Source organism: Sturnira hondurensis, unplaced genomic scaffold (genome assembly GCF_014824575.4).
Source record: "Sturnira hondurensis isolate 20B ecotype Veracruz unplaced genomic scaffold, ASM1482457v3 Scaffold0018728, whole genome shotgun sequence".
Classification (NCBI taxonomy): domain Eukaryota; kingdom Metazoa; phylum Chordata; class Mammalia; order Chiroptera; family Phyllostomidae; genus Sturnira; species Sturnira hondurensis.
In genome coordinates, this window is record NW_028091359.1 from 11,779,745 (window position 1) to 11,793,828 (window position 14,084).

Below are 14,084 nucleotides of genomic sequence, written 5' to 3' on the forward strand. Positions count from 1 at the left end.
CGTGGGAGCCTCTAAATGGTCACACAAACACGTCACCTACAACACAGAGAAAATACATGTCTGGCTTTAATTCTTTCTTACAAAAGCAAGCCATCCATTCACTTGGGAAACTGGAAGAACAAGCGTGTTTGGCTCTGCATTTTGGACAAGGATGAAGTGTGATGGATACATAGAAAGTATTTTCATCCACGCGTGTGGCGGCAACAGAGTGAATGAATGACACAAACAGGACTCGAGTTTCGTGGGGCCCAATCCATTGTCAGGCGGGTGAGTCATCAGCACACGCTGGGGGAAGAGTTTCCACAATAAACGCCACCGGCCTGGTAGCTGGACGGTCTGGAATGAAGGCCCAAGTTCGGGTGTGGCCCCCAGCTGCCTCCTGAGAGAAGAGGGTCTTCACAGCAGACGCTGCCTCTGTGTCAACACAGCTGGAGTCAACAGCAGGGGTCGTCTGCTGCTCCTGCAGCTGTACAACCACGTGCGATGCCAACCAAGGCAGCTGAACATGGGGCCAGCCTTCTCTATCCGACTCCGATGCCAAAGTCCCCTCCAACGTCCCCAAGAACCTGAACGTCTCTGATCGCTGTCCCTCCGGAAATTGTGCGGCCAGATCCCAAACAGATGAGGAGGAATGCTATTCCTGGCCTGGGCACGGAGTGACACTTGTACTTTAGAAGTTACAGGAACAAAAATTAAGATCCTGTTTGACCTCAGTGTAGTTAACGATTCACTCTGCATCCGCTAGAAGATAACGGAGCAAACAAGAATTGCTGCACAGCTGACGTGGAGGTCGGGGGGCAGAAAAGGGTGTGGCGAACGCCCAGGGGTTCCTGAGAGCAGGGGAGGGCAGTCGTAGGAGCCGGCAGCAGAGGTAACGTTTTCCATAGGAAGGAAAAACAAGGTCTGGGACACGGGTGTCTTCTTCAACCACACGTCACTCCCAGCGATGACTCTGCCAGCTCACGCAGGTCATCATGAGGACTATTCCTCCACGCGAGGGTCTTGGCTTTCTCCTTAAATGTCTTCTCAAAACCAGAACCTTCTTTGTCCTCCACAATAAGAACTCTCCACCCAATCCAGAGCTCTTGCTTCTTAAAGAGATGGTCACATCTGAGTCACGTCGTTCGGTGGGGACCTGGTGGCACACCGTGGCTCCACGAAGCTTGATGGTGGGAAGTGTGGGGAGGAAGGGCAGCCCTTTGCCAATTCTCCTTTCAAGGCCTGCAGACCAAAACACAGCACAGGAGTGAGATTCTGGCATCTGTTCTTCCAGCCGCTGTCTTTCAACAGCGGGCATCGCTTTCCTGACTTTAGTCCACAATATTCTAGCTACTGAAAAGGGCAGACGCCACTGCTGAAAGCAGGATTTTTCTTAAGGAAAGAAAAGGGGGACTGTTTATACATCACAAGCAGCTCCCTGCACGCTGAGTCTTCACACAAATCTCACTTTCACACACTGCACCCATGGCTGATTAAAAAAAAATACCACTAATGCAGCCAGCCCCAAGGAATTCTGTTTTTTAGCATGTCACCATTCTATTTCTGTGAGATGGTGGGGTGGGGAGCACAAAGGCATTACAACACCCACTTTACTGATGGGAAAACTGAGGTACAGAGGACACCAATGTTCTCCCCAATCCTAATGTTCACTTCAGCTGCCACTTCTCTCTGCTTTCACAAGTCCCTTAATAATTAATTAGGAAATTATCCAGAGAGTGTTTAACACATTTCTGCATCCCTAATGCCCTGGCAAATAAGTGGAGATGGACTTGGAGTCAAGTTCCCCAGTTCCCCAGCTTCCCACCACCTCTGAATTCCTACTGACAAATATGTTCAGCACCACAAAATGCCTTCAGGGGACATCCTCATTTTAAGACTGATGAGGCCCAGCAATGCAAGCAAGGGGCCTATTCACAGGTAGAGATGGCTCACTGCGTCTCTGACTCCAGCAATGACCATCAATCTACCAGGGACGCAAACGCCTGCCTGCATTCCCCTGGACCCCAGTGGATTAGATGCTGTGGATACAGACACAAACCAGACAGGAAAACCCCACCTCCTAGGCCCTAGTGAGAGGTAACACTGATCAGGCAGGAAGCCAGAAGGACAGCAGTATCTCAGGGAAGTACACTAAGGATTCTGGAGGTGGTCTGGGCCAACCGGCCCTGTCTGTCCCTGTTCTGACCCTGTGTGGGTCACAGCTCAGCCTGGTGCCAGGTTGATCTCCTCCCCACAGGCTTTGGCTAACCCCTGGCAGGGAAGTGTGCAGCTGCTGTGAGATCCAGCAAGAAGGGTGCTGTCAGAGACGAGAGAATGCCACAAGGGGGGCCTGGGAAGACCGAGCAGGAAGATGATGGCTAAAGACATTTCTGTGCAGAACTTCAAAAGGACAGACAGTTTGTGTATTAGAGTCACCTACCCCCAAAAAAGCCCGCCAAATTGCCCATGCAGAGATGCTGTGGTGCTCCAGGCAGCTCTCTAATTGGTGGCCCAGAAGGACATCGGAAGTCTTCGCCCACATGTTGCCTGGGACTTCCAGATACTCTTTCATTTGGACCCCAAACCACAGCAAACACCCCCTAAGTTCTGCTAACTTTCCTCTGGTTTCCTTTCCCCTCCTGAGCAGCAGCCCTTCTCCCAGGAGAAGCCTTTCCTTCCCTGGGAGACGCACGCACGCACGCAGCTAGCAAATTAATTGGCAACAGCCAGGTGAATCACACAGGGACTTCCTTCTTGTTGCCCAGCAACCACATGCACTTGGCAGTAGGACATTAAACACAGAGGGGAGTGTTGGGAGGTACTTGAAAAATAAAATAAAAAGCAAAACATAACAACACCCCAGACTCATCCCAGCATGGCCAACCCAGCCAAGGGGGGCTGGGACGGGGCGGAGATGAGAAGCGAAGGAAAATGAGGTTAGAACATTACCAGCCTAAGCAGAGCCTAATACCGCCCCCACCCTGTCGCCCAAATTCCTCTAGGTATAACATTTATATGTGGCCAAAGACATGCCTCTATTAGCCTAGAGAAAGGCAACGGGGGCCCATGGATTAACAGGCACCTCGAGGTTTGAAAGATCACCTAGAAACACACAGCCCAGGGAGTTTATGGAGCTTGCTGAGGGGACATAGCTGCAGTTTATGTGTCCCCATTGGACACCACTGCCCAGGGTAAGCCACTCTGCCACCTCGAGGGCAGGATCCCCTCCCCCCAATCCCTTTCCACTCCTTGAATGTTTTTGCGCTGGTTGCTATGGCCACTGGGAGCTGATTAGACAAGTCTCCCAACACACTGCTCTGCCCTTCAGACCCCGTCTCTGGCCTCTTCGAAAACCCCGGGACAGAAGTGAAATGCACGCGTGTTCCGTGTTTGGGACAGCCCGGGGAAGAGGAGCTGGGACAAGGGAAGGCAGAGCAGTAGCAAGGAGGACGCTGTGGTCAGCTGAGGATTAGCCCCCAAAGATAACCATGCCCTAATCCCTGTGACTTCGAATGAGACCTCCTACAGCAAAAGGGGCTGAGCAGGCCAAAGGCTCTGGAGTTCCAGTGGTTCTCCTGGGTTACCTGGGTGGGCCCCACGTACGATCACAAGAGTGTTTTATAAGAGCGAGGCAGAGGGAGATCTGACCCAGGAGGGACCGGAGGGACGCGGGAGAGGAATCGTGAGGCCAAGCGAGCAGGCGGACTCCAGAAGCTGGAGAAGGCAAGGAAATGGATTCTTCCCAGGAGGGCCCAGAAGCAACCGGCCTGCGGATACCATGCTGCTAGCCCAGTGCAACCGGCCCCGGAGCTATAAAAGAATACATTTGTGTTGCTTTAAGCCTCTACGTTCGTGGTACTTTTACAGCAGCCACAGGAAACTAATCTTGTTCAGGGCATACCGGGCCTGTTTCCCCACAGATCCGCAGTCAGGGGTCTCACAGCAGGGGCACGGGCAGCAATGGGACGGAGCTGGTCAGAAGGGGCGGGGTCCAGAATTAGGCTTACACGGTCTAACAGACACTCTACAGCTGCGGAAGGAAAAGGTCAGGTCTCTGAGAGCAACTGAGGCAAGAAGCAGCCCAGGCTTTGAAGTAGCTTTTATAGCACATCATTGTGATTCTAGCTTAGGCCAGTGGCTTCATCTCTGAAAGCTCCTGTTTCACCACCTGCAAAATAAAGATACTATTATCTGCCTTGCAAAGCCTTGAGGATTAAGTGAGATACCACAGGAACAGCACATGCCCCACGGCAGAGGCTAAATAAATGGTAACTGTTAGGAGGAATCTCTTAGTTATTTACTCCGATATTGGTTCTCTCCTTTCTACGTAGAAACATAACTCTGAATTTTGGTTGGCACACTGTGGCCCAGAGTAAGAAAGACTATGTTTCTCTGGCTCCCTAGCATCTAGCTACGGCTGTGTGACTAAAATCTGGCCAAAGAGATGTAAGCAAGGCCTATGGGACTTCTGAGGAAGCTCTCCAAAAACTGTTGGAAAGAGTCTGTTATCTCTCTGCCTTTACCACCTTCTGCCTTCAGTGAGGACACGATGGCTGGTGCTCCGGCAGCCATTCTGGACCGTGAGGGACACTGAAAATGGGAGTGCTACAAAAGGATGATTTAATAGGAAGACGGAAGCCTGGGTCTCTAATAACCAGAACTGCCACACTAGCCTTTGGACAGCCTTTCTCGGGATTTTTGTTCTGTAAGAATATTCTTGTGTCTTAGTTAATATGGCTCTATTATTTTAGAGTTTGATAATAGATATAATATATCACAGATCTAGAAAAACAGATTCTGAACCAATCGAGAGTCGCAGTCCTCAAAGAGTAGCCCAGCTTCGGCACTTGTTAGAAAGAAATGCAAATTCTCAGGCCCCGCCCCAGACTTTCTGAATCAAAAGTTCTGGGAGTGGAGCCCAGCCGTACGTGCTTTGACGAGCCCTCCAGGTGATCCTGTGCACACACAAGCCCGAGAACCACCATTCCAGAGCAAAGTTTCTCCCCTCTGGCACTAGTGACATTTGGGGCTGGGTCACTCTTGGTGGGGGCGCTGTCCTGTGAATTGTACGATGTTCAGCAGCATCGCTGGCCTGTATCCACTAGATGCCCACAGCACCCCCTCTCAGTGTGGCCACCAGAAATGTCTCAGACACTGGTATACGTCCGAGGGGGGAAACAAGGCAGCAAAACTGTCCCCAGTTAAGAAACATCTCTGAGCAGTGGTTCGTTCTTGACCTGGACAAGTCAGAATCTACTAGGGTGGCATGAGGCGGCTGTTAGAGCTTCCAGGTGATTCCATGTGCGGCCAATGCTGAGAACCATCGCACGTTGCTGCTGGCCCGGCGGACAGCCTGGCCTGCCTCGAGCTGGGGAAGGTGGTAACTCAGAGTCTGAACCCCGACTCCGGGAGGACACCAGGTGCTCCCAAACCGAAACTGTCACGAGCATGGCGGGGGCAGGTTTGGGAAGGAACAGCCAGCTGCCAGAAGGGGTAACCAGACGGGGATGGAATTCCTGGTGGCTGTGTCACCTCGCTTCCCATCAGAACAGGGTGGACACCTTTCAGTGTCTCCTGTGAAACACTGAAGCCTCAGTTTCCTCCCCTGATAAGCAGAGCACACAAGGAACCAGCTTCCACGAGATGCTGTAAACACCAGCTCACTCACCCATAAGAACTGTCTTAATAAAGACCGTGATACGGCAGCGGGCCTGTTTAGAAATGGGAGCGCAAATTCTCCTTCCAATTGGTAAACTCCCCAGGCACTGAAACCACAATCCTCCCACAAGGACGCACTCGAAGAGAAGACAGACTCCCCATATAGCTAATAAGTGTGGTTAGGGGTCCATCACTGGGCCGGAGCAGAAAAGAAAGAAAGAATTAAATGAGAACCCAGCAAGGAAGAAAGCAGGAGGGCTGAACAGGTTCTGGCTCCTGGAAAAGAAAGATGCAGTCACGTGTAAATTCTCTCTCCTGCTGGGAATGTCTCTTGCCTTCATTATTTCATCCCTGCTGAAATGCTGAGCCAAGCCTTCCCTTGCTTCCTTTCACCTAAATCATTAAGTCAAGGATGTCACTGGGGGAGGCAGGGAGAAGGTGGAGAAAAGGAGGAGAGAAGGAGGGAGAGGAATAAAAAGAAGAGGAGAACAGAGGGAGTCGAGGAGGAGGGGAGAGAGAGGGAGGAGACAGAGGAGTGGAGGAGAGGAAGACGGACAACAGAGAAGCCTGCAGGGTGAACCAAGTCTCTGCAGCACTGGGATGACCTGGCCTCTCTGTCCCCACCTCTTTCAGCCCCACCTGGCTAGCCCAGATGGGGAGATGCGGAACAGGTCTGCGTCTGTAACCCACATGGAGAAAGCCAGGGCCCAGGGGGTCTCTAGGAGGTTGAGGCTCGGTGGGATGGAACCTACCAGCATCTTCCCAGCCTTTCCCAGAGGTTCTGCCCCCTGTCCTTCCATTCCATGCAAGGCAGCTGATTGGAACAAGGCAGAAGAAGTCCTATGCTCTGTCCCAGTGGTACCCAGGAGGCAAGGCACCCAGGTCCCTTTTCTGTTCCTGGGCAACCAGCTAGTCCAAAGACTGGAGGACTGTGCTTTTGGCGTGGGCCAATTCCAACGCTCCCACCTTCCCCTCCCCACAGAGTCCAAACACAGCTCCCACTTGACTGAAACCCCTGGGTTCCCTCCAGCCTGTAAACCTCCTGCGCAAATGTCCTGACTCTTGCAAATGTGTTAAAAAATAAACCTTAAAAAGCTTCCAGATGTTCTGTTTGCATGGTGTTGTTTCCCTGCTCCTGTCTCCAGAGGCCAATGCGTGATGTCCAGCATCCTGACAGCCCAGATGGAACAGGAGGCGGCCAAGAGGCGCTGCCTGGGGTGGGCGGGGAAGGGGCCCTTCCCCCAGGACCGCACTCCCCCCTTCGTCCAACAGCTCCCCCTGCAGAGATGCGACCCTATACTTTCCCTTTATTCTTCCACCATTCCCCACACCCTGTTTCTCCCACTCCTATAGGTCAGACATACACCTGTGGAATTTGTACCAGGTGAAGCAAAAACCTTCTAAAGATGGCAAAGGAGCAAGTCCCAATTCCCCAAATGATCAGCATTCAGGCTTTGTCTTCTCTGAGCACCCACCTCACGTCCTTCTTAAACTTCTTACATGAATTGCCTTGGTGACACAGAATTAAAGACAAAACGACACAGAGCACCCCTTAATACATGCGGTGTTAAATAACCATATTAGGAGCTGGACCAGCCAGAACAAGGGAATTGAGTTCACAACTTTGTCAAGGTCCCCCAGGGCTGGCGGCCTCTGATCCATAGAGAGGTAATTGCCAACGGGCAGCCTTGTGCACACACAGCCACACACGCACCCTGCCCAACACCTACACACCTGAGGGTCCAGGATTCTTTGCACAAGGTGACGCCTGCCCTCTTTGATGCTCGCCGGATGTGTTCCCATTGGGTGAAAACCAGACCTCAATAAATCCCGGCATTATCAAGAGGCCGGTGCTTTGCGATTGCACCCGGCCTGTTATCTCCGCTGTCCTGGGTGGGGCTGCTTTGTGGTTTTCCACTGAAAAGCATTAACTTCTAGGTGGATCAAAGACCCTTCCAAATCAGCCGGCCTGGATCCCTTGTTTATTCTGCAAAAGACTGTTCCTAAAGATGGACTTTCAAGGTAATGGGGACCCTAGTCCCAGACTCCCTCTGTCCTCTCCTTATCACGCAATGCGTCCCTCAGGGGCCACCTACCGGCCAATCACAAGGCCCTTCTCTTCTCTTTCTTCAAGTGGCCCATTTAACATTGGAAAATGGGGACTGGCCAGAGTGTGTGCCAGCCCTGCTACCAATAACAGGGATCAAGGGGACAGAGAGACACCTCCTTGGAGGCCAGGCAGGTGCCCCTCTCCTGTTTGGGAATCACGCCAGGAAGGGGGTTCCAGAGAAGAAGGCATTTACTACATTTTTTGCTCAGGAGGATGCATTGACAGGCCCCCCTCCCCTGCTCCCTGAAGTGCCTTGTCCACTGTCTCCCAGATGTTCGAGGGCCAGCTGTCAGCCTGCAGTGACACAGTGGGACCCCTGAGTTGCCTGGATCTGGAGCACCCGCGCTGTAGAGAAAGGGTTCATGCACTCAAAGATTGTGGGTGCTGGCAGCTTCAAGGCCCCTGGAGGGTTCCTCCGTCCCATGCAGGTCTGTCCGTGGCCAGCTGGAGGCATGCTGCAGCTGCCGTGTGTTTTTTCCTTGCATCTGGAGTACCTAGCTTAGTGTCTGGCACGGAAGAAGCACATCAATGGGTGGATGGCTGGATGGATGGGCAGACAAATGAATGCACAAGTGAGTCACCAGCAACCAAGGTTAGCTATCTGACACGTGGGGAGGGACGTGGGGCCGTGAGGCGTGGAGACTCTTTCCTACCAATGGGAAAATACGTGTCACTGGAGGCACCTTAGCTGAATGATATGGAATCAGACCAGGTTGAAATCCCTGATCCTGGACAAGCTCCCTCTCTAACCCCTCTGTCAAACAGGAAAACCATGCTACTGCACCGTGGGACAGTCATGTGGACTGAGTTAAACAGCAGTATTCGTGATTATTGGGCATTTCCCCTAAAGCACGCGCTCTGTTAAAAAATATAGGCAGCACATTTCCGAGGATGGAAGGACATTAAGTCACTGCCTTGGTTATTTTCTTGACATAGACCATACCTAAGAGGTATAAAAAAAAACCCCTCTCGACCCATCTTCCATTAATCCTTTTTTTGTTTGTTTGTTTTAATCAGTAAAGTTGTCCCTAGCATTTAGATGAACTCTACCTCAATTCTTTCCATGTGCCCTCAACTGCCCCTAAAAAGTCTGCAAACTCCACATGCAACAGGCAACGGACCCATTACCTGGGTCCTGACCAGGTAATGATGCCCACCTGCCTGGAAGGAGCCCACCTTGAACAAGACAGCCTGCTATAAATAGGGAACGGGATTGCATGCTGGATTCCAACTGAGCCAAGGAGAATCTGGACTCGAGCTTTGCTATTTAACGTTGAAATGCACAGGTAATCTCTGCGTTCAACTGTAATGTCTTTCCTTGCTTCTGACCATGTCCTCTCTCCCTCAAACCCCTGGCTCACCTCTCTGTCTCACTCTCGTTAGGGGTGCTACAGCCTGGAGAGCCAGGCTAGGTCAGCCCAACAGGAAGGGGTACACACAGGAAGGACTCTGCCTGGTCTGTCTAGCCTGGCCCCAATGCCAGCCCAGCCTGGGCAACACGAGGCATGGGTGACAAGGGACCCTGGGCCTCAGCACCCTCTGGTCCCGATGAGGCCAGGCTGTTACTCAAGGCTGCAGCTGGGCTCTGGGAGGTCAGGCAGCAAGTTCACAGGACAGGCCACCCACACGGCACAGCAGGACCGCAGGACTGTCCTGGGGCCAGTGAGGCTCCGGCCCTTGGCCCTGACTCAGAACACTCCACCATATGGCCTCCCTCGGGGAGGATGAGAGGAGGAAAATAAGTGAGCCGGGGACAAGAAAGAGCCTCTCACCTCCCTCTGGTGCCAGGGACCCTTCCTGGGCTTGCAGGAGCATTGGCCAGAACTCTCCCCAGCTGGTGTCAAAAACGAAGTGCAGGACTCCAACTCTGATAGCCACAGTGCCCCCAAGATCAGGTCTCCCTCTCTGCAGCCCCCAGATGTTTCCAGGGTTTTTGATCTGCACTTCTAAACTTTGACCCTTGGGTTACTTCGCACTCTTCAAATTAAAGACCCAAACAATTTTCACGGTGCAGGGGGAGCTTCGACCAAGTATAGGCAGCAAAACAGGAAGAGCACTGATCTCTGTCCTTCTCTCTCCTCCCCGGCTCCATTTTGCTCTCTCTCCTTCGCTCTAAAAGTATAAAGGGTGGGACAGGGGGTTGCTGCAAACAAAATCTTGGCAGCCTTGCCTCTAGGTCCCCTGGAGCCTGCCTGTGTTCTATTGAAAGCTTTGTTCTTTTCTTTGGTCCCATGGCCACCAGTCCCATCCTGGTCAGTCTGGGCAAGGGAGGAGGTGCAGGGGAGCTGGGTGAAGCTCTGGGAATTGAGAAGAAAAATGCACAGACCAGATTCTCTGGCACAGCTGCCGAGCAAAGAGCCCAAATGCCTCGTCCTGGCGGAAGACAACCTTCCCAGGTTTCCCGGCGTGCTGGGGCTTGCTGGAAACCAGAGCCCTGGCTGGTGCCTGGCAGACTGAGCTGGACAGTGGACCCAGAATTCAAAGGGGCAGCAGAAGGAGGGGCCCCAGGGGAAGAGAGGGGGAGGTTTCCGTGAATCATATAAATTAAAGACAGAAAGGATGTCAGGCCACCTTCACTTCCTTCCTTTCCTAATGGGAATTATCTCATTAGCCCCGAGCTTCCTAGAGGCTAACTTTAAATGATTCCTGTAATGGGGATTTCAATCCACAGCACCCCCCCCCACCCCGTCCCCCAACCCATCCCACTCCTAGGAGAGCTAAGAAGCGCTCTTAAAGGAGCAGTAGCAAAAAGATGCCAGTTGCATCTATTAACACTGAATACTTTCTCCAAACATCTCACGCAACAGTAGTATTGCCCTTTCACCCTTTATTTCCACGTACGGGAATTTATTGGGAGAAAATTAATCATGCACATGGCGATAGGTTCAATAATGATAACCCCATCCAAAAAAGAAAATAAAGATAGTCACAGTGTAAATGTTACCTTATATGGCAAAAGGGACTTGGTAAGAGGGATTAAATTAAGGATATTAAAATGGGGAGACTACTCTAGATTATCCAATGCACCCTACATGCCGTCATAAGTGTCCCTGTAAGAGGGAAGAAGACGGCTATAGAGAGAAGACTGTGACGTGACCGCAGAGGTAGAGACGAGAGGGCCGCAGCTACAGACCAAGGGATGCTCACGGCCCCCAGGAGCTGGAACTGGCCAGGAACGACTTGCCCCTGGGGCCTCAGAAGGAACTGGCCCTGCTCACAACTTGACTTGAGTCCCCAAATCAAAATGACAGTCAAATCAAAATGATTTGGGGACTCAAATCAAGTTTCATTACAGATTTCTGGCCTCCAGAACTGTATGAGGATAAACTTGTGCTATTTTAAACCAAGTCGGTAATCTGTTACAGCAGCCCCATAAACTAGTTCAGATATGAATAAAGTTCTTGTTTATAAGGATTGTCATCAGAGCCTTATTTCACAACAAAAGAAAAAACACTGGAAAAATCAAAGATCTGCTAAAGAGCAGCGGTCATGGCCCTACAATGAAATACTAAACAGCCATAAAAATACTTCAGTGCTACTTAATAATAAAAGATTAATATCATATAACTGAGTATGGAAGGAACTTCCGCCAAGATGGAGGCGTAGGTGGAAACACTGTGCCTTCTCCCACAACCAAGTTTGAATACAACAAAGGTTTGGAGAACAAAGACACAGCCAAAGAACAGAAAATGGAATTATACGGAAGTCCAACAACGATGAACCGCTCAACGGGGACGGTAAGAGGGGCGGAGCCAGCAGCAGAGCTGGGTCGGGCAGGAAAGATCCCCAGACCTAGGCGCACAGGTAGACCGGACCCAGTCAGGGTGCAGGGCAGACTGACCGTGGTGGCACATTTGTGCACAGTGAGACGGACCATGCAGGCCCCAGGGAGCGAGGGCTGACGGCAGTGGCACACTCGTGTGCAGTGGGACGAAACTCACAGGCCCCAGTGATGGTGGCAGCTGCGGCACCGGCCACCTGTGGGGGCCGCAGCGGGAGGCGGCAGATGGGACGCCATTGTTCCTCTTTGACCCCGCCCCCACATACAGCGTCACAACCCAGCGACTGAGTTGCCCTGCTCTGGGGAACACCTAGGGCCCCGATCCTGCTACGTAACAGGCACGAACAGCCCAAAAGATGGCGCAAGAAGAACTCAAAGTCCCAGAGCCAATAACTCTCAGCGACCGAGAAATTGCCAGCCTCTCAGAAGCACAGTTCAAGACACTGTTTATCAGGATGCTCACAGAACTGGTTGATTATAGTCACAAATTAGAGGAACATATGAAGGCTAAACTAATTGAAATGAAGGGAGATGCACAGGAAACCAATAGTGATGGAAAGGAAACTGGGACTCAAATCAATGGAATGGACCAGAAGGAAGAACAAAACATCCCACCAGAAAGGAATGAAGAAATGAGAATTCAAAAAAATGAGGAGAGGCTTAGGAACCTCCAGGACATCTTTAAACGTTCCAACATCCGGATTATAGGGGTACCAGAAGGGGGAAAGAAACAGCCACGAGTGGAAAACTTATTTGAACAAATAATAAAGGAGAACTTCCCCAGTCTGGCAAAGGAAATAGACTTCCAGGAAATCCAGGAAGCTCAGAGAGTGCCAAAGAAGTTGGACCCAAGAAGGAACACACCAAGGCACATCATAATTACATTAGCCAAGACCAAAATGAAGGAGAGAATCCTAGAAGCAGCAAGGGATAAGGGGACAGTCACCTACAAAGGAGTACCCATCAGACTGTCAGCGGATTTCTCAAAAGAGACCTTACAGGCAAGAAGGGGCTGGAAAGAAGTATTCCAAGTCATGAAATCCAAAGACCTACAGCCAAGATTGCTTTATCCAGCAAAGCTTTCATTTAGAATGGAAGGACAGATAAAGTGCTTCTCAGATAAGGTCAAGTTCAAGGAGTTCATCATCACCAAGCCCTTATTATATGAAATGCTAAAGGGACTTATATAAGAAAAAGAAGATGAAAAATATGAACAGTGAAAGGATAGCAAACTCACAGTTATTAACAACCACACCTAAAACAAAAGCAAACTAAGAGGACAGCTAGATCAGGAGTGGAACCATAGAAATGAAGAACACACGGAGGGTTAGCAACAGGGGAGTGGGAGGAGGAGAAGGGGGGAGAAGGCACAGAAAATAGCATAGAGGGTAGGTAGAAAATAGATAGGGGGGAGGGCAAGAATAGTGGGGGAAATACAGAATCTAAAGAACTTGAGACACGTGGTTATAAACTAAGCGGGGGGAGAATGGTGGGGGAGGGAGTATGCTGGTGGAGGGGAATGAAGGGGGGGAATAGAACAACTGTAATGGTATAATCAATAAAATATATTTTAAAAAATAAAAAAAAAATAAAACACACACACACACACAAAAATAACTGAGTATGGAGCTCAAATATTTTCCTTGCCTTTTAATAAAGTTTTCTAATGTTATGCATCTTGTAATTACTTCTGCCATCATATTAGTCACATTTTTATTTGCAGGGTGGTAAGAGGGTTGAGGAATTTTTGATCCCTAGAAACAGAGAAGCAGCAACTGCGGACAATTTAGTGAAGACAGATCAACCAGTCAGAGCATCCAGGGATGGTACCTCTCCAGGCACTGAAGATGTCAGGTTTCCCAGCAAAAGGGTTCTCCCCTGTACACACCTCAGCCAAACATCGCTCCAGTCTCTGCCTCCATCTTCATAATGCCTCCTTCTCTGTGTCTGTTTCCTCTTCTCTTCTAAGGACTCGTCACTGGATCCCGAACTCATTACACCTGCAAAGACCCCTTTCCTAAATCAGGCCACATCCTGAGGTTCTAGGTGGATCTGGATTCTGGGGCAATGCTAGAATCCAGTCCACTACAGACGGCTCCATTTCCCCCCTAGACGTTTCAGTAACGTCACAAAGTCTTCTCTGATTTTTCCAGGTTGCAGAGAGCGACCCCTTTGGGAAGTGCCTAGAGGCACACACTCCCTACGTGAATAAACTCCCCAACAATTAGAGTTGCCAGTGCTCGATCGAGGGACCTTAGGACAGACTGAATTACCCACCGTTGAAGGGTTCAGGCAGAAAACACCCGTCTGGAAAGACTTAGAGGAGACCCCCGGTCTGGGTGGGAGAGGGAATCAGCTGGTCAAAAAGAGTTTAGTTTGTTGAAAGCAAGAGTTGTACCTCGTTTACTCAGCCCAGTGCTGGGCACAGAGAAAGCCGTGCACAGATGCTTACCGCCCCGCCGGGATGCCCCTGCAGTCTCCATGTTCCCCCCTTCGGTGAGTGCACCAACAGAGCACGACAAAGAAAGACAAGCTAGGACGAGGGGAGCTGTATGT

General features: G+C 50.8%; 1 long non-coding RNA gene across 1 annotated transcript in view; it reads right to left on the reverse strand.

The window, feature by feature from the left end:
* Positions 1 to 48: 48 nt before the first annotated feature.
* The window catches only part of LOC119003589 (uncharacterized), a 138,748-nt gene continuing 124,712 nt past the window's right edge, over positions 49 to 14,084 (reverse strand). The window contains exon 3 of the long non-coding RNA XR_005069990.1: positions 49 to 1,221. This is a non-coding gene — a long non-coding RNA (uncharacterized LOC119003589). The remainder of the gene's footprint in view (positions 1,222 to 14,084) is intronic.